Source organism: Triticum urartu, chromosome 7A (assembly GCF_056163025.1).
Source record: "Triticum urartu cultivar PI428250 chromosome 7A, HENAU_Tu73, whole genome shotgun sequence".
NCBI lineage: Eukaryota > Viridiplantae > Streptophyta > Magnoliopsida > Poales > Poaceae > Triticum > Triticum urartu.
In genome coordinates, this window is record NC_141879.1 from 617026289 (window position 1) to 617052947 (window position 26659).

Sequence of the window (26659 nt, forward strand, 5' to 3'; positions counted from 1 at the left end):
TCAGATTGGTACCTGTAGGTTGCTAGTAGTGTTGATTACTCCTTGTAGTTGATGCTAGTTGGTTTACTTGGTGGAAGATCATATGTTCAGATCCATTATGCATATTAATAACCCTCTGATTTTGAACATGAATATTATTTGTGAGTAGTTACATTTATTCCTGAGGACATGGGAGAAGTCTTTCTATAAGTAGTCATGTGAATTTGGTATTCGTTCGATATTTTGATGAGATGTATGTTGTCATCCCTCTAGTGGTGTCATGTGAACGTCGACTACATGACACTTCACCATTGTTTGGGCCTAGAGGGAGGCATTGGGAAGTAATAAGTAGATGATGGGTTGCTAGAGTGACAGAAGTTTAAACCCTATTTTATGAGTTGCTTCGTAAGGGGTTGATTTGGATCCATATGTTTCATGCTATGGTTAGGTTTACCTTAATACTTCTATTGTAGTTGCGGACGCTTGCAATAGGGGTTAATCATAAGTGGGATGCTTGTCCAAGTAAGGACAATACCCAAGCACCGGTCCACCCACATACCAAATTATCAAATTACCGAACGTGAATCATATGAACGTGATGAAAACTAGCTTGATGATAATTCCCATGTGTCCTCGGGAGCGCTTTACTTTATATAAGAGTTTGTCCAGGCTTGTCCTTTGCTACAAAAAGGATTGGGCCATATTGCTGCACCTTATTTACTTTCATTACTTGTTATTCGTTACAAATTACCTTATCACAAAACTATCTGTTAACGATAATTTCAGTGCTGGCAGAGAATACCTTACTGAAAACTGCTTATCATTTCCTTCTGCTCCTCGTTGGGTTCGACACTCTTACTTATCGAAAAGGCTACGATAGATCCCCTACACTTGTGGGTCATCAAGACTCTTTTCTGGCGCCGTTGCCGGGGAGTGAAGCGCCTTTGGTAGGTGGAATTTGGTAAGGAAAATTTTATATAGTGTGCTGAAATTTACTGTTAGTTGTTACTATGGAACATAATCCTTTGAGGGGCTTGTTCGGGGTATCTTCACCCCGACTAGTAGAGCAAAGAGTTGCTCCTCAACCTACTGAACCTACTGAAAATGTTTACTTCGAAATTCCTTCGGGTATGATAGAGAAACTGCTAGCTAATCCTTTCACAGGTGATGGAACATTACATCCCGATTTGCACCTAATCTATGTGGATAAAGTTTGTGAATTATTTAAGATTGCAGGCATGCCCGGGGATGTTATCAAGAAGAAGGTCTTCCCTTTATCTTTGAAGGGAGATGCATTGACATGGTTGAGGCTATGTGATGATATGGGATCATGAAACTACAACCGATTGAAATTGGAATTTCATCAGAAGTTTTATCCTATGCATCTTGTTCATCGTGATCGTAATTATATATATAATTTTTGGCCTCATGAAGGAGAAAGCATCGCTCAAGCTTGGGGGAGGCTTAAGTCAATGTTATATTCATGGCTCAATCATGATCTCTCAAAAGAAATGATTATTCAAAAAATTTATGTTCGGCTTTCTCTCAGTAATCACTCCATGCTCGATACTTCTTGGACTGGATCTTTTATGATGAAGACTATTGAATTCAAATGGGATTTATTGGAAAGAATTAAACGCAGCTCTGAAGATTGGGACCTCGACGAAGGTAAGGAGTCAGGTATAACACCTAAGTTTGATTGTGTTAAATCTTTTATGGATACCGATGCTTTCCGTGAATTTAGCACTAAATATGGACTTGACCCTGAGATAGTAACTTCTTTCTGTGAATCCTTTGCTACTCATGTTGATCTCCCTAAGGAGAAGTGGTTTAAATATAATCCTCCCATTGAAGTAAAAGTAGTTGCACCTATTCAAGTTGAAGAAAAGACTATCACTTATAATGATCCTGTTGTTCCTACTGCTTATATTGAGAAACCACCTTTCCTTATTAGAATAAAGGATCATGCTAAAGCTTCAACTGTGGTTAACAAAAGTAATATTAAAACACCCAAACCCCTTGAGCAAATTAAAGTTGAACCTAGTGTTGCTATGGTTAAATATCTCTTGGCCGATAATATTGATGGGCATGTTATTTACATCTGCAATGAATCTGCTAGAATTGCTAAACCTGATACTAAAAATAAACATAGACATGTTGTAGGCATGCCTATTATTTCTGTTAAAATAGGAGATCATTGCTATCATGGCTTCTGTGATATGGGTGCTAGTGCAAGTGCAATACCTCATTCCTTATACCAAGAAATTATGCATGATATTGCACCTGCTGAGATAGAAGAGATCGATGTTACAATTAAGCTTGCCAATAGATATACTATTTCACCAGTTGGGATTGTTAGAGATGTTGAAGTCTTGTGTGGGAAAGTTAAATACCCCGCTGTTTTTCTTGTTCTTAGTTCCCCACAAGATGACTTTTGTCCCATTATATTTGGTAGACCCTTCTCGAATACTGTTAATGCTAAGATAGACTGCAATAAGGATATTGTTTCTGTTGGTTTAGGGGATATGTCTCATGAGTTTAATTTTGCTAAATTTCGTAGACAACCCCATGATAAAGAATTGCCTAGTAAAGATGAAATTATTGGTCTTTGCTTCTATTGTCGTGCCTCCTACCGATCCTTTAGAACAATATTTGCTAGACCATGAAAACGATATGTTTATGAATGAAAGAAGGGAAATAGATGAAGTATTCTTTAAATAGGGACCTATTTTGAAACACAACTTGCCTGTTGAAATCCTAGGGGATCCTCCTCCACCTAAGGGTGATCCCGTGTTTGAGCTTAAACCTTTACCTGATACTCTTAAATATGCTTATCTTGATGAGAAAGAGATATATCCTGTTATTATTAGTGCTAACCTTTCAGAGCATGAAGAAAAGAAATTATTGAAAACTCTGAAGAAGCATCGTGCTGCTATTGGATATACTCTCGATGATATTAAGGGCATTAGTCCCACTTTATGCCAGCACAAAATAAAATTGGAGAAAGATGCTAAATCGGTCGTTGATCACCAACGACGGTTAAATCCTAAGATGAAATAAGTGGTAAGAAAAGAAATACTAAAGCTTCTGGAGGCAGGTATAATTTATCCCGTTGCTGATAGTCAGTGGGTGAGTCCTGTCCATTGTGTCCCTAAGAAGGGAGGTATTACTGTTGTTCCTAATGATAAAGATGAATTGATCCCACAAAGAATTGTTACACGTTATAGAATGGTAATTGATTTCCGCAAATTAAATAAAGCTACTAAAAAGGATCATTACCCTTTACCTTTTATTGATCAAATGCTAGAAAGATTATCCAAACATACACATTTTTGCTTTTTAGATGGTTATTCTGGTTTCTCTCGAATACCTGTGTCAAAAGAGGATCAAGAAAAGACAACTTTTACTTGCCCTTTCGGTACCTTTGCTTATAGATGTATGCCTTTTGGTTTATGTAATGCACTTGCTACCTTTCAAAGATGTATGACTGCTATATTATCTGACTTTTATGAAAAGATCGTTGAGGTTTTCATGGATGATTTCTCTGTTTATGTGACTTCTTTTGATGATTGCTTAAGCAACCTCGATCGAGTTTTGCAAATATCTGAAGAAACTAATCTTGTCTTGAATTGGGAGAAGTGCCACTCTATGGTTAATGAAGATATTGTCTTGGGGCATAAAATTTCTGAAAGAGGTATTGAAGTTGATAAAGCTAAAGTTGATGCTATTGAAAAGATGCCGTGTCCCAAGGACATTAAAGGTATAAGAAGTTTTCTTGGTCATGTCGGTTTTATAGGAGGTTGATGACACACAAGTATAGGGGATCGCGACAGCTTTCGAGGGTAGAGTATTCAACCCAAATTTATTGATTCGACACAAGGGGAACCAAAGAATATTCTCAAGTATTAGCAGCTGAGTTGTCAATTCAACCACACCTGGAAACTTAGTATCTGCAGCAAAGTAATATGATAGTGATGGTAACGGTAACAAAAGAGTAACGAAAGCAAAGTAATGTTTTTGGTATTTTGTAGTGATTGTAACAATAGCAATGGGAAAGTAAATAAGCGTAAACCAGTATATGGAAAGCTCGTAGGCATCAGATCAATGATGGATAATTACGCCGGATGTGGTTCATCATGTAACAATCATAACATAGGGTGACACAGAACTAGCTCCAATTCGTCAATGTAATGTAGGCATGTATTCCGAATATAGTCATACATGCTTATGGAAAAGAACTTGCATGACATCTTTTGTCCTACCCTCCTGAGGCAGTGGGGTCCTAATGGAAACTAAGGGATATTAAGGCCTCCTTTTAATAGAGAACCGGAATAAAGCATTAGCACATAGTGAATACATGAACTCCTCAAACTACGGTCATCACCGATAAGTATCCCGATTATTGTCACTTCGGGGTTAACAGATCATAACACATAATAGGTGACTATAGACTTGCAAGATAGGATCAAGAACTCTCATATATTGATGAAAACATAATAGGTTCAGATTTGAAATCATGGCACTCGGGCCCTAGTGACAAGCATTAAGCATAGCAAAGTCATAGCAACATTAATCTCAGAACATAGTGGATACTAGGGATCAAACCCTAACAAAACTAACTCGATTACATGATAAATCTCATCCAACCCATCACCGTCCAGCAAGCCTACGATGGAATTACTCACGCACAGCGGTGAGCATCATGAAAATGGTGATGGAGGATGGTTGATGATGACGACGGCGATGAATCGCCCTCTCTGGAGCCCCGAACGGACTCCAGATCAGCCCTCCCGAGAGGTTTTAGGGCTTGGCGGCGGCTCCATATCGTAAAACGCGATGATTTCTTATCTTCTTTTTTTCTCCCCGAAAGCAGTTATATAGAGTTGGAGTTGGAGTCGGGGAGGTCTCCAGGGGGCCCACGAGGTAGGGGGGCGCGCCCTAGGGGGGGGACGCCCCCCACCCTCGTGGCAAGGGTGTGGTCCCCCTGATCTTCATCTTTGGCGAGGATTTTTTATTATTTATTGTGAGATATTCCGTGGAGTTTCAGGTCATTCTGAGAACTTTTGTTTTCTGCACATAAAACAACATCATGGCAATTCTGCTGAAAACAGCGTCAATCCGGGTTAGTTCCATTCAAATCATACAAGTTAGAGTCCAAAACAAGGGCAAAAGTGTTTGGAAAAGTAGATATGACGGAGACGTATCAACTCCCCCAAGCTTAAACCCTTGCTTGTCCTCAAGCAATTTAGTTGACAAACTGAAAGAAATAAAGAAAAACTTTTACAAATTCTGTTTGCTCTTGTTGTTATAAACATGTCAAGCTAGCATTCAAGTTTTCAGCAAAGATTATAACTAACCATATTTGCAATAATTCTCAGGTCTCATGATTACCCATATCAATAGCATAATCAACTAGCAAGCCATAATAATAAATCTCGGATGACAACACTTTCTCAAAACAATCATAATATGATATAACAAGATGGTATCTCGCTAGCCCTTTCTGGGACCGCAAAACATAAATGCAGAGCACCTTTAAGGACCAAGGACTGACTAGACATTGTAATTCATGGTAAAAGAGATCCAATCATAGTCACACCCAATGTAAACTAACAATAATGAATGCAAATGACAGCTGCGCTCTCCAGCTAGTGCTTTTAATAAGAGGGTGATGACTCAACATAAAAGTAAATAGATAGGCCCTTCGCAAAGGGAAGCAAGGATTTGTAGAGGTGACAGAGCTGGGTTTTGAAATAGAGGTGAATAATATTTTGAGCGGTATACTTTCATTGTCAACATAACAACCAAGAGATGGCGATATCTTCCATGCTACACACATTATAGGCGGTTCCCAAACAGAATGGTAAACTTTATACTCCCCCTCCACCAACAAACATCAATCCATGGCTTGCTCGAAACAACGAGTGCCTCCAACATATATCAGGTCCCAGGGGGAGATATGTTTGCAATTATTTTGATTTAGTTTGCATAAAGCATGTGATTGGGCATCCCGGTGACCAGCCATTTTCTCGTGAGTGAGGAGCGGAGCCACTCCTCTTGAGAATAACCCGCCTAGCATGGAAGATATAGGCAGCCCTAGTTGATACATGAGCTATTCGAGCATACAAAACAGGATGATTATTTGAAGGTTTAGAGTTTGGCACATACAAATTTACTTGAAACGGCAAGTAGATACCGCATATAGGAAGGTATAGTGGACTCATGTGGAATAACTTTGGGGTTTAAGGAGTTTGGATGCACAAGCAGTATTCCCGCTTAGTACAGGTGAAGGCTAGCAAAAGACTGGGAAGCGACCAACTAGAGAGCGACAACAGCCATGTACATGCATTAAAATTAATAAACATTGTATGCAAGCATGAGTAGGATATAATCCACCATGCACATAAATATCGTGAAGGCTATGTTGATTTGTTTCAACTACATGCGTGAACATGTGCCAAGTCAAGTCACTTAAATCATTCAGAGGAGGATACCACCCTATCATACCACATCATAACCATTTTAATAGCATGTTGGCACGCAAGATAAACCATTATAACTCACAGCTAATCAAGCATGACACAAGAAACTATGATCTCTAATTGTCATTGCAAACATGTTTATTCATAACAAGCCGAATCAAGAGTGATGAACTCATCATATTTACAAAAACAAAAGAGGTCGAGTTCATACCAGCTTTTTTCATCTCAGTCAGTCCATCATATATCATCATAATTGCCTTTCACTTGCACGACCGAACGATGTGAATAATAATAAGAGTGCACGTGCATTGGACTAAGCTGGAATCTGCGAGCATTCAATAAACAGGAGAAGACAAAGCAATATGGGATCTTGGTTAAATCAACAATAAAGCATATAAGAGCCACTTCAATAATTTAATCATGGTCTTCTCCTACTGACCCCCAAAGAAAAGAAATAAAACTATTTACACGGGAAAGCTCCCAACAAGTAAAAGAAGAACAAGAAATCTTTTTGGGTTTTCTTTTTAATTACTACTACAAGCATGGAAAGTAAATTAATTAAAATTACAACTAATTTTTTTGGTTTTTTCTTAAGGTTTATTGAACACACAAGAAGAAAGCATAAAAGGAAATAAACTAGCATGGATGATACAATGAAAAAGTATGAGCACCGACATTTAGCAATGAGTGTGTGTGAACATAAATGTAATGTCGGTGAGAAATACGTACTCCCCCAAGCTTAGGATTTTGGCCTAAGTTGGTCTATGGCCACGGCTGGCCTGGCTGATATCCATAATAATAGTTGGGGTCGTACTGCGATGCAGTGGCTATCGCCTCCTGAGCTGCAGTGTGGCGACGAGCGGCCTCCGCTCTCCTCTCATACTCATCTGCCTCCTCTCTGGTAATAGTATATCATCCTCTTGCGTGATAATCAAAGAAAGAAGGAGCAGGGAGAGTAATACGGACAGCACGACGTCTGTCAAAGATTAGTCGGTACTGGAGAGGCGATCCATTCCTCTCGACAAAATGGTGAAAAACCATAGAATCAAAATCTAAATAAGTAGGAGGCAACTCCATGTCTCCTTCACGAACGTCTATCTCAAGAAATTTAGCTAAGCGGGTTGCATAAATTCCTCCAAAGAAATCTCCATTATATCTATTATGATGCAACCTACGAGCTACAATGGCTCCCATATGATAAGATTGGTCTCCTGACACAGCACTCCTGAGAATGCTAAGGTCAGGGACACACATGTGAAATGCTTCATCCTTAGCATTTATGCACCTACCTATGAAGAGAGCAAAATAATGTATAGCAGGAAAGTGAATGCTCCCTATGGTAGCTTGCGTTATATCTCTAGATTCCCCTACAGTTATACTAGCAAGAAAGTTTCTAAATTCAGATTTAGGGGGATCCCTAACACTACCCCATTGTGGAAGTTTGCAAGCAAAAGTGAAATCCTCTAAGTCCATGGTATAAGATTTGTCATAAAGATCAAACATGACTGAAGGAGAATTACGTGAAGATGAATACTCAAACCTCTTCACAAAAGAGCTTGTGAGATCATGATACTGGGGGCATTTGTCTGCCTCAAAGTCCTCAAGACCGGCATTACACAAATATGCGTTAAATTCTTCTTTAATTCCCGCTCGATCCATAAAATTTTCAGAAGGCCACTCACAAGGACGCACTGGAGCGTCTCTTGGTGGCTGTTCGTCAGCATCACACATTGCAAGCCTGGGTCCTTGCTTCCTTGAAGAACCGCCTTGGAACATTTTCCTAAGCATATTTCTTCCTCTGAAATTTTTTGAAATTTTTTAGTAACTTCAAAATAAAAGTAAACCAAACTCAATAATATTGATAGCAACTACTCCTACAAGTGCCTAGGGCCTATATCATGCATCAAAACTACTTTTGACCATATAAATTTGACATGCAAGCTCAAGAACAGGGTCACATAAGCAGCAAAAAATTGCAATGAATAAAGCACTAGAACAAAAACTAATTGGACCAATGGAGGAGTTACATACCAAGGAACAATCTCCCCAAGCAGTTTTGTGAGAGGTGCTTTGAGCAAGGAGATCGAAAATGGCAGCAAAGAGGGCTGGAACTCGTGCTTGAGTTGGTTTTTCGTGTTTGTGGGAGGAAGAAGAAGAGGATGGGTGCAGGAATAAGTGGAGGAGGGCCACCGTGGGCTCACGAGGCAGGGGGCACGCCCTAGGGGGGTGGCGCGCCCTCCACCCTCGTGGCAAGGTGGTTGGCCCCCCTGGTGTGTTCTTTGTTCCATAAATCCTCAAATATTCTATAAAAAATCATATTTAATTTTCAGGGCATTTGGAGAACTTTTATTTTCGAGGTATTTTTATATTGAACGGATAATCAGATAACAGACAGAAAATTATTTATATTTACTTTATTTCAACTAAATAACAGAAAGTATAGAGAGGGTACAGAAGGTTGTGCTTCTAGTTTCATCCATCTCATGCTCATCAAAAGGAATCCACTAACAAGGTTGATCAAGTCTTGTTAACAAACTCATTCCGATTAACATGAAACCGGAGAAATTTCGAATAACACTAAGTTACCTCAACGAGGATATGCACATCCCCAATAATAAGTATATCATATTTCTTCTTGACAGTAGGAAGAGGAAATTCAAAACCTCCAAATATAATCGATGGATTTTTTCGATAGAATTGATACTATGAACTTGAGGTTGTTTCCTCGGAAAGTGTACCGTATGCTCATTACCAGTAACATGAAAAGTGACATTGCCTTTGTTGCAATCAATAACATCCCCTGCAGTATTAAGAAAATGTCTTCCAAGAATAATAGACATACTATCGTCCTCTGGAATATCAAGAATAACAAAGTCCGTTAAAATAGTAACATTTGCAACTACAATAGGCACATCCTCACAAATACCGACAGGTATAGCAGTTGATTTATCAGCCATTTGCAAAGATATTTCAGTAGGTGTCAACTTATTTAAGTCAAGTCTATGATATAAAGAGAGGGGCATAACACTAACACCGTCTCTAAGATCACATAAAGCAGTTTTAACATAGTTTCTTTTAATGGAGCATGGTATAGTAGGTACTCCTGGATCTCCAAGTTTCTTTGGTATTCCACCCTTAAAAGTATAATTAGCAAGCATGGTGGAAATTTCAGCTTCTGGTATCTTTCTTTTATTTGTAACAATATCTTTCATGTACTTAGCATAAGAATTCATTTTGATCATATCAGTCAATCGCATACACAAAAAGATAGGTCTAATCGTTTCAGCAAAGCGCTCAAAATCCTCATATCCTTTTTCTTGGATGGTTTGGGAGGAAAAGGCATGGGTTTCTGAACCCAAGGCTCTCTGTCTTTACATGTTTCCTAGCAACAAAGTCTTTCTTATCATAACGTTGATTCTTTGATTGTGGGTTATCAAGATCAACAACATGTTCAATTTCTACATCATTATCATTACTTGGTTGAGCATTATTATGAACATCATCATTAACATTTTCATTAGGTTCATGTTCATTGCCAGATCGTGTTTCAACATCAGACATAGAGATATCATTTGGATTATCAGGTGGTTCAGCAATAGGTTCACTAGAAGTTTGCATAGTTCTATCATTTTTATTTTTCTTCTTTTTAGGAGAACTAGGTGCATCAATATTATTTCTCTGAGAATCTTGTTCAATTCTCTTAGGGTGGCCTTCAGGATACAAAGGTTCCTGAGTCATTCTACCAGTTCTAGTAGCCACTTTAACAACATAATCATTTTTCTTACTATTCATCTCATCGAGCAATTCTTTTTGAGCTTTAAGTACTTGTTCTACTTGAGTGGTAACCATAGAAGCATGTTTGCTAACAAGTTTAAGTTCACCTCTAATATTAGCCATATAATCACCCAAGTATTTAATCATATCAGCATCTTGTTTTAATTGTCTACCAAAATAAGCATTGAAGTCTTCTTGCTTAAACATAAAATTATCAAGCTCATCCAAGCATTGACTAGCAATTTTAGCAGGAGGGATTTCAGCTTTATCATATCTATAGAGATAATTTACCTTTACTACCTATGTCGGGTTATCGGGGTCTGGAGGTTCTTCAATAAATAAAGGATCAAGATCATATGTTTCTTCGACAGGCGGTAAATTAAGACCATGTATTTCTTTAATAGGGGGTAAATTCTTAACATCTTCAGCTTTAATACCTTTTTCTTTCATAGATTTCTTTGCCTCTTCCATATCTTTGGGACTGAGAAATAGAACACCTCTCTTCTTCGGAGTTGGTTTAAGAATAGGATCATTAATTGGAGCAGGAGCTGGCTCAGGAGGTGCCAAATTATTTTCATTTGTCAACATATTATTCAATAAGATTTCAGCTTCATCCAGTGTTCTTTCCCTGAAAAGAGAACTAGCACAACTATCTAGGTAATCTCTGGAAGCATCGGTTAGTCCATTATAAAAGATATCAAGTATTTCATTTTCTTAAGAGGATGATCAGGCAAAGCATTAAGTAACTTGAGAAGCCTCCCCCAAGCTTGTGGGAGACTCTCTTCTTTAATTTGCACAAAGTTGTATATTTCCTTTAAAGCAGCTTGTTTCTTATGAGCAGGGAAATATTTAGCAGAGAAGTAGTAAATCATATCCTGGGGACTACGCACACAACCAGGATCAAGAGAATTAAACCATATCTTAGCATCACCCTTTAATGAGAACGAAAATATTTTAAGGATATAAAAGTAGCGAGATCTCTCATCATTAGTGAACAGGGTAGCTATATCATTTAATTTAGTAAGATGTGCCACAACAGTTTCAGATTCATAGCCATGAAAAGGATTAGATTCAACTAAAGTAATTATATCAGGATCAAGAGAGAATTCATAATCCTTATTAGTAACACAGATAGGTGAAGTAGCAAAAGCAGGGCCAGGTCTCATCCTAGCATTTAGAGATTGCTTCTTCCATTTAGCTAATAACCTTTTGAGTTCATATCTATCTTTGCAAGCTAAAATAGCTAAAGAAGCTTCTTGATCAAATAAATAACCCTCAGGAATAACAAGTGATTCTTCATCATCACTTTCATCTTCATAATCAGATTCAATATTTTCAATCTCTCTAGCCCTAGCAAGTCGTTCCTCGAGAAAATCACCCAAGTGGCACAGTAGTATCAAGCATAGAAGTAGTTTCATCATAAGTATCATGTATAGCAGAAGTAGCATCATCAATAACATGCGACATATCAGAACGAATAGCAGAAGCGGGTTTAGGTGTCGCAAGCTTACTCATATCAGAAGGTGAATCAAGTGCAGAGCTAGATGGCAGTTCCTTACCTCCCCTCGTAGTTGTGGGATAGATCTTGGTTTTTGGATCTCTCAAGTTCTTCATAATGATAAGCAGATATAAATCCCAAGTGACTCAAAGAATAGAGCTATGCTCCCCGGCAACGGCGCCAGAAATTAGTCTTGATGACCCACAAGTATAGGGGATCGCAACAGCTTTCGAGGGTAGAGTATTCAACCCTAATTTATTGATTCGACACAAGGGGAGCCAAAGAATATTCTCAAGTATTAGCAGCTGAGTTGTCAATTCAACCACCTGGAAACTTAGTATCTGCAGCAAAGTGTTTAGTAGCAAAGTAATATGATAGTGATGGTAATGGTAACAAAAGAGTAACGAAAGCAAAGTAATGTTTTTGGTATTTTGTAGTGATTGTAACAATAGCAACGGGAAAGTAAATAAGCGTAAACTAGTATATGGAAAGCTCGTAGGCATCGGATCAATGATGGATAATTATGCCGGATGTGGTTCATCATGTAACAATCATAACATAGGGTGACACAGAACTAGCTCCAATTCATCAATGTAATGTAGGCATGTATTCCGAATATAGTCATACGTGCTTATGGAAAAGAACTTGCATGACATCTTTTGTCCTACCCTCCCGTGGCAGTGGGGTCCTAATGGAAACTAAGGGATATTAAGGCCTCCTTTTAATAGAGAACCAGAACAAAGCATTAGCACATAGTGAATACATGAACTCCTCAAACTACGGTCATCACCGGTAAGTATCCCGATTATTGTCACTTCGGGGTTAACGGATCATAACACATAATAGGTGACTATAGACTTGCAAGATAGGATCAAGAACTCTCATATATTGATGAAAACATAATAGGTTCAGATTTGAAATCATGGCACTCGGGCCCTAGTGACAAGCATTAAGCATAACAAAGTCATATCAACATTAATCTCAGAACATAGTGGATACTAGGGATCAAACCCTAACAAAACTAACTGGATTACATGATAAATCTCATCCAACCCATCACCGTCCAGCAAGCCTACGATGGAATTACTCACGCACGGCGGTGAGCATCATGAAATTGGTAATGGAGGATGGTTGATGATGACGACGGCGATGAATCCCCCTCTTCGGAGTCTTGAACGGACTCCAGGTCAGCCCTCCCAAGAGGTTTTAGGGCTTGGCGGTGGCTCCGTATCGTAAAACGTGATGATTTCTTCTCTCCTATTTTTTCTCCCCGAAAGTAGTTATATAGAGTTGGAGTTGGAGTCGGGGGGTCTCCAGGGGGCCCACGAGGTAGGGGGAGCGCCCTAGGGGGGGACGCCCCCACCCTTGTGGCAAGGGTGTGGGCCCCATGGTCTTCATCTTTGGCGATGATTTTTTATTATTTATTGTAAGATATTCCGTGGAGTTTCAGGTCATTCCAAGAACTTTTGTTTTCTGCACATAAAACAACATCATGGCAATTCTGCTGAAAACAGTGTTAGTCCAGGCTAGTTCCATTCAAATCATACAAGTTAGAGTCCAAAACAAGGGCAAAAGTGTTTGGAAAAGTAGATATGACGGAGACGTATCAGAGGTTCATTAAGGACTTCTCTAAAATTTATCGGCCTCTGACTAATCTCTTACAAAAAGATGTCCCTTTTGTCTTCGATGATGATTGTGTAGAAGCATTTGAAATACTTAAGAAAGCTTTGGTTTCTGCACCTATTCTTCAACCTCCTGATTCGAATTTACCATTTGAAATTATGTGTGATGCTAGTGATTATGTTGTTGTTGGGGAACGTAGTAATTTCAAAAAAAATTCCTACGCACACGCAAGATCATGGTGATGCATAGCAACGAGAGGGGAGAGTGTTGTCCACGTACCCTCGTAGACCGTAAGCGGAAGCGTTAGCACAACGCAGTTGATGTAGTCGTACGTCTTCACGATCCGACCGATCAATTACCGAACGTACGGCTCCTCCGAGTTCAGTTCAACACATGTTCAGCCCGATGACGTCCCTCGAACTCCGATCCAGCCGAGTGTTGAGGGAGAGTTTCGTCAGCACGATGGCGTGGTGACGATGTTGATATTCTACCGACGCAGGGCTTCGCCTAAGCACCGCTACAGTATTATCGAGGTGGACTATGGTGGAGGGGGGCACCGCACACGGTTAAGAGATGATCAACTTGATCAACTTGTGTGTCTAGAGGTGCCCCCTGCCCCTGTATATAAAGGAGCAAGGGGGGAGGCGGCCGGCCTAGGAGGAGGGCGCGCCAAGGGGGGAGTCCTACTCCCACCGGGAGTATGACTCCTCCTTTCCTTGTTGGAGTAGGAGTGAAGGAAAGAGGAGGAGAGGGAGAATGAAAAGGGGGATGCACCCCTTGTCCAATTCAGACCAGAGGGGGGGGGGGCGCAGGCCTCCTTCCTTTTGGCCTATCTCATCTATTCCCGTATGGCCCAATAAGGCCCATATACTCCCCGGCGAATTCCCGTAACTCTCTGGTACTCCGAAAAATACCCGAATCACTCGGAACCTTTCCGAAGTCCGAATATAGTCGTCCAATATATCGATCTTTACTTCTCGACCATTTCGAGACTCCTCGTCATGTCCCCGATCTCATCCGGGACTCCGAACTCCTTCGGTACATCAAAACATATAAACTCATAATATAACTGTCATCATAGCGTTAAGCATGCGGACCCTACGGGTTCGAGAACTATGTAGACATGACCGAGACACGTCTCTGGTCTATAACCAATAGCGGAACCTGGATGCTCATATTGGCTCCTACATATTCTACGAAGATCTTTATCGTCCAGACCGCATAACAACATACGTTGTTCCCTTTGTCATCGGTATGTTACTTGCCCGAGATTCGATCGTCGGCATCTCAATACCTAGTTCAATCTCGTTACCGGCAAGTCTCTTTACTCGTTCCGTAATACATCATCCCGCAACTAACTCATTAGTTGCAATGCTTGCAAGGTTTAGGTGATGTGCATTACCGAGAGGGCCCAGAGATACCTCTCCGACAATCGGAGTGACAAATCCTAATCTCGAAATACGCCAACCCAACAAGTACCTTCGGAGACACCTGTAGAGCACCTTTATAATCACCCAGTTACGTTGTGATGTTTGGTAGCACACAAAGTGTTCCTCCGGTAAACGGGAGTTGCATAATCTCATAGTCATAGGAACATGTATAAGTCATGAAGAAAGCAATAACAACAAACTAAATGATCAAGTGCTAAGCTAACGGAATGGGTCAAGTCAATCACATCATTCTCCTAATAATGTAATCTCGTTAATCAAACGACAACTCATGTCTATGGTTAGGAAACATAACCATCTTTGATCAACGAGCTAGTCAAGTAGAGGCATACTAGTGACACTCTGTTTGTCTATGTATTCACACATGTATTATGTTTCCGGTTAATACAATTCTAGCATGAATAATAAACAATTATCATTATATAAGGAAATAAATAATAACTTTATTATTGCCTCTAGGGCATATTTCCTTCAGTCTCCCACTTGCACTAGAGTCAATAATCTAGTTCATATCGCCATGTGATTTAACATCAATAGTTCACATCACCATGTGATTAACACCCATAGTTCACATCGTCATGTGACCAACACCCAAAGGGTTTACTAAAGTCAATAATCTAGTTCACATCGCTATGTGATTAATACCCAAAGAGTACTAAGGTGTGCTAATGTTTTGCTTATGAGGGAAGTTTAGTCAACGGGTCTGCCACATTCAGATCCATACGTATTTTGCAAATTTCTATGTCAACAATGCTCTGCACGGAGCTAATCTAGCTAATTGCTCCCACTTTCAATATGTATCCAGATTGAGACTTAGAGTCATCTGGATTAGTGTCAAAACTTGCATCGACGTAACCCTTTACGACGAACCTTTTGTCACCTCCATAATCGAGAAACATATCCTTATTCCACTAAGGATAATTTTGACCAATGTCCAGTGATCTACTCCTAGATCACTATTGTACTCCCTTGCCAATCTCAGGGCAGGGTACACAATAGGTCTGGTACACAGCATGGCATACTTTATAGAACCTATGGCTGAGGCATAGGGAATGACTTTCATTCTCTCTCTATCTTCTGCCGTGGTCGGGTTTTTGAGTCTTACTCAACTTCACACCTTGTAACATAGGCAAGAACTCCTTTTTGACTGTTCCATTTTGAGCTACTTCAAAATCTTGTCAAGGTATGTACTCATTGAAAAACTTATCAAGCATCTTGATCTATCTCTATAGATCTTGATGCTCAATATGTAAGCAGCTTCACCGAGGTCTTTCTTTGAAAAAATCCTTTCAAACATTCCTTTATGCTTTGCAGAATAATTCTACATTATCTCCGATCAACAATATGTCATTCACATATACTTATCAGAAATGCTGTAGTGCTCCCACTCACTTTCTTGTAAATACAGACTTCACCGCAAGTATGTATAAAACTATATGCTTTGATCAACTTATCAAAGCGTATATTCCATCTCCGAGATGCTTGCACCAGTCCATAGATGGATCGTTGGAGCTTGCATATTTTGTTAGTACCTTTAGGATTGACAAAACCTTCTGGTTGCATCATATATAACTCTTCTTTAATAAATCCATTAAGGAATGCAGTTTTGTTTATCCATTTGCCAGATTTCATAAAATGCGGCAATTGCTAACATGATTCGGACAGACTTAAGCATAGATACGAGTGAGAAACTCTCATCATAGTCAACACCTTGAACTTGTCGAAAACCTTTTTGCGACAATTCTAGCTTTGTAGATAGTAACACTACTATCAGCGTCCGTCTTTCTCTTGAAGATCCATTTAATCTCAATGGCTCGCCGATCAATGGGCAAGTCAATCAAAGTCCATACTTTGTTCTCATACATGGATCTCATCTCAGATTTCATGGCCTCAAGCCATTTCGCGGAATCTAGGCTCATCATCGCTTCCTCATAGTTCGTAGGCTCGTCATGGTCAAGTAACATGACCTCCAGAACAGGATTACCGTACCACTCTGGTGCGGATCTCACTCTGGTTTACCTATGAGGTTCGGTAGCAACTTGATCTGAAGTTACATGATCATCATCATTAGCTTCCTCACTAATTGGTGTAGTAGTCACAGGAACATATTTCTGTGATGAACTACTTTCCAATAAGGGAGCAGGTACAGTTACCTCATCAAGTTCTACTTTCCTCCCACTCACTTCTTTCGAGAGAAACTCCTTCTCTATAAAGGATCCATTCTCAGCAACGAATATCTTACCTTCGGATCTGTGATAGAAGGTGTACCCAACAGTTTCTTTTGGGTATCCTATGAAGATTTATTTCTCCGATTTGGGTTCGAGCTTATTATGTTGAAACTTTTTCACATAAGCATCGCAGTCCCAAACTTTAAGAAACGACAGCTTAGGTTTCTCGCCAAACCACAGTTCATACGGTGTCATCTCCACGGATTTAGATGGTGCCCTATTTAACATGAACGTAGCTGTCTCTAATGCATAAACCCAAAACGATAGTGGTAGATCGGTAAGAGACATCATAGATCGCACTATATCTAATAAAGTATGGTTATGACGTTCGGACACACCATTACACTGTGGTGTTCCAAGTGGCGTGAGTAGTGAAACTATTTCACATTGTTTTAACTGAAGGCCAAACTCGTAACTCAAATATTTTACTTCTGCGATCATATCGTAGAAACTTTTTTTTTGTTACGATGATTCCCCACTTCACTCTGAAATTCTTTGAACTTTTCAAATATTTCAGACTTGTGTTTCATCAAGTAGATATACTCATATTTGCTCAAATCATCTGTGAAGATCAGAAAATAATGATACCTGCCGCGAGCCTCAATATTCATCAGACAACATACATCAGTATGTATGATTTCCAACAAATCTGTTGCTCGCTCCATTGTTCCGGAGAACGGAGTCTTAATCATCTTGCCCATGAGGCATGGTTCACAAGCATCAACCGATTCATAATCAAGTGATTCCAAAAGCCCATCAGCATGGATTTTCTTCATGCGCTTTACACCAATATGACCTAAACGGCAGTGCCACAAATAAGTTGCACTATCATTATTAACTTTGCATCTTTTGGCTTCAATATTATGAAAATGTGTATCACCATGATCGAGATCCAACAAACCATTTTCATTAGGTGTATGACCATAGAAGGTTTTATTCATGTAAACAGAACAACAATTATTCTCTAACTTACATGAATAACTGTATTGCAATAAACATGATCCAATCATATTTATGCTCAACGCAAACACCAAATAACATTTATTTAGGTTCAACACTAATCCCGAAAGTATAGGGAGTGTGCGATGATGACCATATCAATCTTGGAACCACTTCCAACACACATCGTCACTTCACCCTTAAGTAGTCTCTGTTTATTTTGCAACTCCCATTTCGAGTTACTACTCTTAGCAACTGAACCAGTATCAAATACCGAGGGGTTGCTATAAACACTAGTAAAGTACAGATCAATAACATGTATATCAAATATAGCTTTGTTCACTTTGCCATCCTTCTTATCCACCAAATACTTGTGGTAGTTCCGCTTCTAGTGACCAGTCCCTTTGCAGTAGAAGCACTTAGTCTCAGGCTTAGGTCCAGACTTGGGTTTCTTCACTTGAGCAGCAACTTGTTTGCTGTTCTTCTTGAAGTTCCCCTTCTTCCCTTTGCCCTTTCTCTTGAAACTAGTGGTCTTGTCAACCATCAACGCTTGATGTTTTTCTTGATTTCTACCTTCGCCGATTTTTGCATCACGAAGAGCTTGGGAATCGTTTCCATTATCCCTTGCATATTATAGTTCATCATGAAGTTCTACTAACTTGGTGATGGTGACTAGAGAATTCTGTCAATCACTATTTTATCTGGAAGATTAACTCCCACTTGATTCAAGTGATTGTAGTACCCAGACAATCTGAGTACATGCTCACTGCTTGAGCTATTCTCCTCCATCTTTTAGCTATAGAACTTGTTGGAGACTTCATATCTCTCAACTCGGGTATTTACTTGAAATATTAACCTCAACTCCTGGAACATCTCATATGGTCCATGATGTTCAAAACGTCTTTGAAGTCCAGATTCTAAGCTGTTTAAGCATGGTGCACTAAACTATCAAGTAGTCATCATATTGAGCTAGCCAAACGTTCATAACGTCTGTATCTGCTCCTGCAATAGTTCTGTCACCTAGTGGTGCATCAAGGACATAATTCTTCTGTGCAGCAATGAGGATAAACCTCAAATCACGGATCCAATCCGCATCATTGCTACTAACATCTTTCAACTTAGTTTACTCTAGGAACATATAAAAATTAAACGGGGAGCAACATCGCGAGCTATTGATCTACAACATAGATATGCTAATACTACCAGGACTAAGTTCATGATAAATTAAAGTTCAATTAATCATATTACTTAAGAACTCCCACTTAGATAGACATCCCTCTAATCATCTAAGTGATCACGTGATCCAAATCAACTAAACCATAACCGATCATCACGTGAAATGGAGTAGCTTTCAATGGTGAACATCACTATGTTGATCATATCTACTATATGATTCACGCTCGACCTTTCGGTCTCAGTGTTCCGAGGCCATATCTGCATATGCTAGGCTCGTCAAGTTTAACCTGAGTATTCTGCGTGTGCAAAAACTGGCTTGCACCCGTTGTAGATGGACGTAGAGCTTATCACACCCGATCATCACGTGGTGTCTGGGCACGACGAACTTTGGCAACGGTGCATACTCAGGGAGAACACTTTTTCTTGAAATTTAGTGAGAGATCATCTTATAATGCTACCGTCAATCAAAGCAAGATAAGATGCATAAAAGATAAACATCACATGCAATCAATATAAGTGATATGATATGGCCATCATCATCTTGTGCTTGTGATCTCCATCTCCAAAGCACCGTCATGATCACCATCGTCACCCCCGCGACACCTTGATCTTCATCGTAGCATCGTTGTCATCTCGCCAATCTTGTGCTTCCACGACTATCGCTACCGCTTAGTGATAAAGTAAAGCATTACAGGGCGATTGCATTGCATACAATAAAGCGACAACCATATGGCTCCTGCCAGTTGCCGATAACTCGGTTACAAAGCATGATCATCTCATACAATAAAATTTAGCATCATGTCTTGACCATATCACATCACAACATGCCCTGCAAAAACAAGTTAGACGTCCTCTACTTTGTTGTTGCAAGTTTTACGTGGCTGCTAATGGGCTTAGCAAGAACCGTTCTTACCTACGCATCAAAACCACAACGATAGTTTGTAAAGTTGGTGCTGTTTTAACCTTCGCAAGGACCGGGCGTAGCCACACTCAGTTCAACTAAAGTTGGAGAAACTGACACCCGCCAGCCACCTGTGTGCAAAGCACGTCGGTAGAACCAGTCTCGCGTAAGCGTACACGTAATGTCGGTCCGGGCCACTTCATCCAACAATACCGCCGAACCAAAGTATGACATGCTGGTAAGCAGTACGACTTATATCGCCCACAACTCACTTGTGTTCTACTCGTGCATATAACATCAACGCATAAAACCAGGCTCGGATGTCACTATTGGGGAACGTAGTAATTTCAAAAAAATTCCTATGCACACGCAAGATCATGGTTATGCATAGCAACGAGAGGGGAGAGTGTTTTCCACGTACCCTCGTAGACCGTAAGCGGAAGCGTTAGCACAACGCGGTTGATGTAGTCGTACGTCTTCACGATCCGACCGATCAAGTACCGAAAGTACGGCACCTCCAAGTTCAGCACACGTTCAGACCGATGACGTCCCTTGAACTCCGATCCAGCCGAGTGTTGAGGGAGAGTTTCATCAGCGCGACGGCGTGGTGACGATGTTGATGTTCTACCGATGCAGGGCTTCGCCTAAGCACCGCTATAGTATTATCGAGGTGGACTATGGTGGAGGGGGGCACCGCACACGGCTAAGAGACAATCAACTTGATCAACTTGTGTGTCTAGAGGTGCCCCCCTGCCCCTGTATATAAAGGAGCAAGGGGGGAGGCGGCCGACCTAGGAGGAGGGCGCGCCAATGGGGGAGTCCTTCTCCCACCGGGAGTAGGACTCCTCCTTTCCTTGTTGGAGTAGGAGTGAAGGAAAGAGGAGGAGACGGAGAAGGAAAAGGGGGCTGCACCCCTTGTCCAATTCGGACCAGAGGGGGGGCGCAGGCCTCCTTCCTTTTGGCCTATCTCCTCTATTCCCGTATGGCCCAATAATGCCCATATACTCCCCGGCGAATTCCCGTAACTCTCCGGTACTCCGAAAAATACCCGAATCACGCGGAACCTTTCCGAAGTCCGAATATAGTCGTCCAATATATCGATCTTTACATCTCGACCATTTCGAGACTCCTCGTCATGTCCCCGATCTCACCCGGGACTCCGAACTCCTTCGGGACATCAAAACATATAAACTCATAATATAACTGTTATCGTAGCGTTAAGCGTGCGGACCCTACGGGTTCGAGAACTATGTAGACATGAACGAGACACGTCTCCGGTCAATAACCAATAGCGGAACCTGGATGCTCATATTGGCTCCTACATATTCTACGAAGATCTTTATCGGTCAGACCACATAACAACATACGTTGTTCCCTTTATCATCGGTATGTTACTTGCCCGAGATTCGATCGTCGGCATCTCAATACCTAGTTCAATCTCGTTACCGGAAAGTCTCTTTACTCGTTCTGTAGCGACCAGACCTCAAACAGTCTGATCTCTGTGCTCCGGTGTCATCCCTGGATCAGTAATGCTGACACCACACAGTACTCGGAGGATTTATAGCAGAGTAGCAATCACACACTTATTACATCGAGTGTCTCAAAAGAGAACTTATTACAATAAATATGGCTTAAGGCCATCTAATAACGATAATAGCGGAAGGCTTGGAAGATAAGTGAGTCCATCAACTCCAACGGCATCACTGAGTATAGAACCACGACCTAAAACTCCTTAATCGTCGTCTGAAAAGTCTGCAACATTAACGTTGCAGCCCGAAAACGGGTCAGCACATGGAATATGCTGGCAATGTAACACATAGAAGGTAATGGAATGAAACAGCTATACTATATGCATATTTGGCTGGTGGGAAGCTCTATGGTTACAGTTTTATGTAAAGCCAATTTTTCCCTACTTCAAAGGAATAAATTTAATTACTAACATGGTAGTTGTTAAACATTGAGAATGGTTGACAGCATTCTCAATCCCAATTAAGCATCAACATTAAAACCCAACAATATTAGTTTAGAGTAACATGTTGAGATTCACATGATAATCCAGGTACTAGATACTCAAGATGTCCATAACCGGGGACACGGCTAACCATGATTAGTTTATTACACTCTGCAGAGGTTTGCGCACTTTTCCCCACAAGACTCGATCGCCTCCGTTTGGTTTCTCGCACTACAAGGTGTTTGAGAAGACGGATGACCGAGACATAGTCTTTCAGAAGCGCTAGCACCTTACGATCGGGTAGACCGTACCACCTACATCCCCTACATCTGCTAGTCTACCACTGTAAGAGTTCGCACAACTTAGTCAACTATGCTAGAGCCCATAATAGCTTGTGGCTGCACATGGAAGTTTCTATTATGAATAGTCTCATGATCCCTTTGAGCCTGGGTGGCGGTCCAAAAGAAAACAGGCAAGTCCTGGAATACCCAGGTGCCTCAATCCACCCAGATGTGTGTTTAAGTTGCCACCTTAGACAAACCATTAACTAACAATCTCACATCTGTCATGGATATCACTCACCCAATCCACGTCTACTAGCATAGCATGGCATACCAAGCAAACGTAGAAGTAACTCCCAAAGGTTTGATGATAAACAGGTAATAGGTACTACCTCATCTACTTCCCATCCCACAATTAATTTAGTTCCTAATCATGCAATGTATGAGAATTGATCTAATGCAATAAAACTGGGTAGTAGAAAAGGTATGATCAAAGTGTTACTTGCCTTGCTGATGATCCGCGAAACCTAGAGATTCGAAGTAACAAGCGGCGCACTCCGGGTATTCTATCGCAGACAAACAAACAAGCATACAATAAGTACTCATATAATGCACAGGTAAAACTCAAATAAGAGATCTAACCAGAAGGTTCAACTTAAGAACCCCGGTTGGCAAAAAGAATCAAATCGAACGAAGCAACGAAAGTCAAACGGCTAAAGAAAACAACTTCGTTCTAGTAATATGGATCTAAGGCAAATTTTATAGTAGCAAAATCTTGTTTAAGTTGGTTAAACGGATAGAGGGTTTCGAGACGAAACTCTAGGCGCTTGAATCGCCTGATTCCGATAAACGAGCGAAAAGTTATACTAAAACGAAAATCGGATCAGGAATCGCGATCAGAAAAATCGCGGATTTAATCCGAGAAAAAGAAAAACGATGAACGCTCGCTAGAACGAACAAACGGACGAACGCTTGCTATTTAAATAAAACGAAAAAACCGATCTATTTTAAAAAAACTGAATCTAAAAAAAACCGACGAAAACCGATCTTTTTTTCTAAAAGAAAACCGTTGGCACGGAAGTCGAGGCGGCATCGAACCTCGGTGGCGGCGGCGGCGGGACCGGGTGGCGGCTAGGGTTGGGGGCTGGGGCGGCTAGGGTTCCTCGGGGCTGGGCCTCGGCTTATAAAGGCCCCCTCGGGCCGGAGTCCTAGTCGGACACGGCCCGTAGGTCGGTTCGTTTTTTTTAAAATTATTCCGCTCGGAAGAAACATAAAAAGAAATACTAAACGGACTCCAAAAATTCCGAAATAAATTTTCGCGGGCTTCTAAAATCAAGCCGCACAAGGTGAACATTTATTTGGGACCTAAATGCAATTTTGAAAAACGCACATTTTTCCTAAATTCAAATAAAACACCGAAAAACTCCGAAATAAAAACTTATTTGATTTTATTATTAAATCCTCAATATTTCTTTATTTTGGGAAAGTCATTTTATTCCCTCTCTCATATTTTTGTAATAGAGATAATTGATGATAAAATAAATAAAATCAAATGATCCTATTCTCAAAATTTGAGAAAACTCAAATATGATAATAACGAAATCCCAACTCTCTCCGTGGGTCATTGAGTTGCGTAGAATTTCTAGGATCAACCAAAAAGCAAAATAAAATATGATATGCAATGATGATCTAATGTATAACATTCCAAATTGAAAATTTGGGATGTTACAAACCTACCCCCCTTAAGATGAATCTCGCCCTCGAGATTCGGGTTGGCTAGAAAATAGGTGAGGGTGGTCCTTGAGTAAATCTTCCTCTCGCTCCCAGGTGGCTTCATCCTCTGTGTGGTGGCTCCACTGAACTTTGCAAAACTTGATAACCTTGCTGCGGGTAACTCAGCTGGCAAATTCGAGGATCTTAATTGGTTTCTCCTCGTAGGTCAAATCGTTATCCAACTGAATAGTTTCCAAAGGCACTGTGTCTCTCAACGGTATGCCAGCCATCTCCGCGTGGCACTTCTTTAACTGAGAAACGTGGAACACATCATGAACTCCTGACAATCCTTCGGGCAATTCCAACTTGTAGGCCACTTCTCCCATATGTTCCAAAACTCGATATGGTCCTACAAATCGCGGCGCTAACTTCCCTTTAACTCCAAAACGCTTTGTTCCTCGAAGATAAGCTCTATCTCCGACTACGTAAACTGTCTCCTTGCGTTTAGAATCTGCATAATTTGTCTGTCTGGACTGGGCTATCCTGAGCCTATCGCGAATCAACTTCACCTTCTGTTCAGACTCTTTAATCAAGTCAGGTCCAAACAACTGGCGGTCTCCAACTTCGTCCCACGATAACGGTGTCCTGCACCTCCTTCTGTACAAGGCTTCGAAAGGGACCATCTTTAAACTGGTTTGGTAACTGTTGTTGTAAGAGAACTCTGCATATGGCAAATTATCGTCCCAACTAGATCCATAATCTAGCGCACAAGCTCTCAGCATATCCTCCAAAATCTGATTTACTCTCTTGGTCTGTCCATCTGTCTATGGATGAAAAGCGGTACTGAATTCTAGCCTGGTACCCAAAGTTTCGTGCAACTGTTTCCAGAACTTTGAGGTAAACTGGGTTCCTCTATCTGATACGATACTCCTTGGAACTCCATGCAAACATACGATCCTGGTCATGTATATCTTTGCCAACTTAGCACTGGTGTAAGTGGTCTTTACTGGGATGAAATGAGCTACTTTTGTCAATCGATCAACTACAACCCAAATCGAGTCATAGCCTGAACGAGTCCTGGGCAATCCCGTGATAAAATCCATGCCTAGCTTATCCCACTTCCATTCGGGTATCGGCAATGGTTGTAACAATCCTGCTGGCTTCTGATGCTCTGCCTTTACTCTCTGACATACATCACAAACTGCTACATACTCCGCAATATCCTTCTTCATTCCAGTCCACCAGAAAATATCCTTCAAATCCAAATACATCTTGGTATTTCTTGGGTGAATTGAATACGGTGAGTCGTGTGCCTCTTGCAAAATCAACTTCCTGATCTCCGAGTCATTGGGCACGTAAACACGGTCTTCAAACCATAGGGTGCCGTGCTCATCCTCATGAAATCCTTTAGCTTTTCCTTTGCTCAGTTTCTCCTTTATAGCGGCAATCTCTTTGTCAGTCTTCTGAGCTTCCCTGATTTTATCCATCAAGGTTGACTGAATCTCCAATGCTGCTACATAGCCTCTCGGAACTATTTCCAAACACAGTTCACGAAGATTTTCGGCTAACTCCCTTGGTATTTCTCCCGTCATTAACGTATTGACATGGCTCTTACGGCTTAATGCGTCAGCTACTACATTAGCCTTTCTGGGGTGATAATGCAATTTCATATCATAATCCTTGATAAGCTCCAACCATCTCCTTTGTCTGAGATTTAACTCCTTCTGTGTGAAAATGTACTTCAAACTCTTATGATCCGTGTACACCTCACAATGATTACCGATGAGAAAATGTCTCCATGTTTTCAAAGCATGCACTACGGCTGCTAACTCCAAATCATGCGTGGCATAATACAACTCATGGGGCTTCAATTGTCTTGAGGCATATGAAACAACTCTCCCTTCCTGCATAAGCACTGCTCCAAGTCCTCGACGTGAAGCGTCGCAATACACCTCATAATCTTTGGTCTGGTCTGGCAAAATCAACACTGGTGAGGTAACCAAACGTTTCTTCAACTCTTGGAAACTAGCCTCACATTCCTCTGTCCATATGAACTTGGTATCCTTCTTTAACAACTCCGTCATAGGCTTCACAATCTTTGAGAAATTCTCAATAAATCTCCGGTAGTATCCTGCGAGTCCAAGAAAACTCCGGATCTCTCCAACTGTTGTTGGGGTTTCCCACTTGGTCGCGGTTTCAACTTTAGTGGGATCAACTGCTATACCTTCTCCAGATATAACGTGTCCGAGGAATCCTACTTCCTTCAACCAAAACTCACATTTGCTGAACTTGGCATATAATTGATGTTCTCTGAGCTTTCCAAGTACCAAACGCAAATGCTCCTTATGTTCCTCTTGATTCTTCGAATAAACCAGAATATCATCAATGAACACTACGACGAACTTATCCAAAAACTCCATAAACACTTTGTTCATCATGTTCATAAAATAGGCAGGTGCGTTAGTCAGACCAAATGACATAACGGTATACTCATACAGCCCATACCTGGTGGTAAAAGCTGTCTTCGGAATATCCTGTTCTCGAATCTTCAACTGGTGGTATCCTGATCGCAGATCGATCTTGGAAAATACCTTAGCTCCTTGCAATCGATCAAACAGATCGTTGATCATTGGTAGTGGGTACTTGTTCTTGATTGTTACTTCATT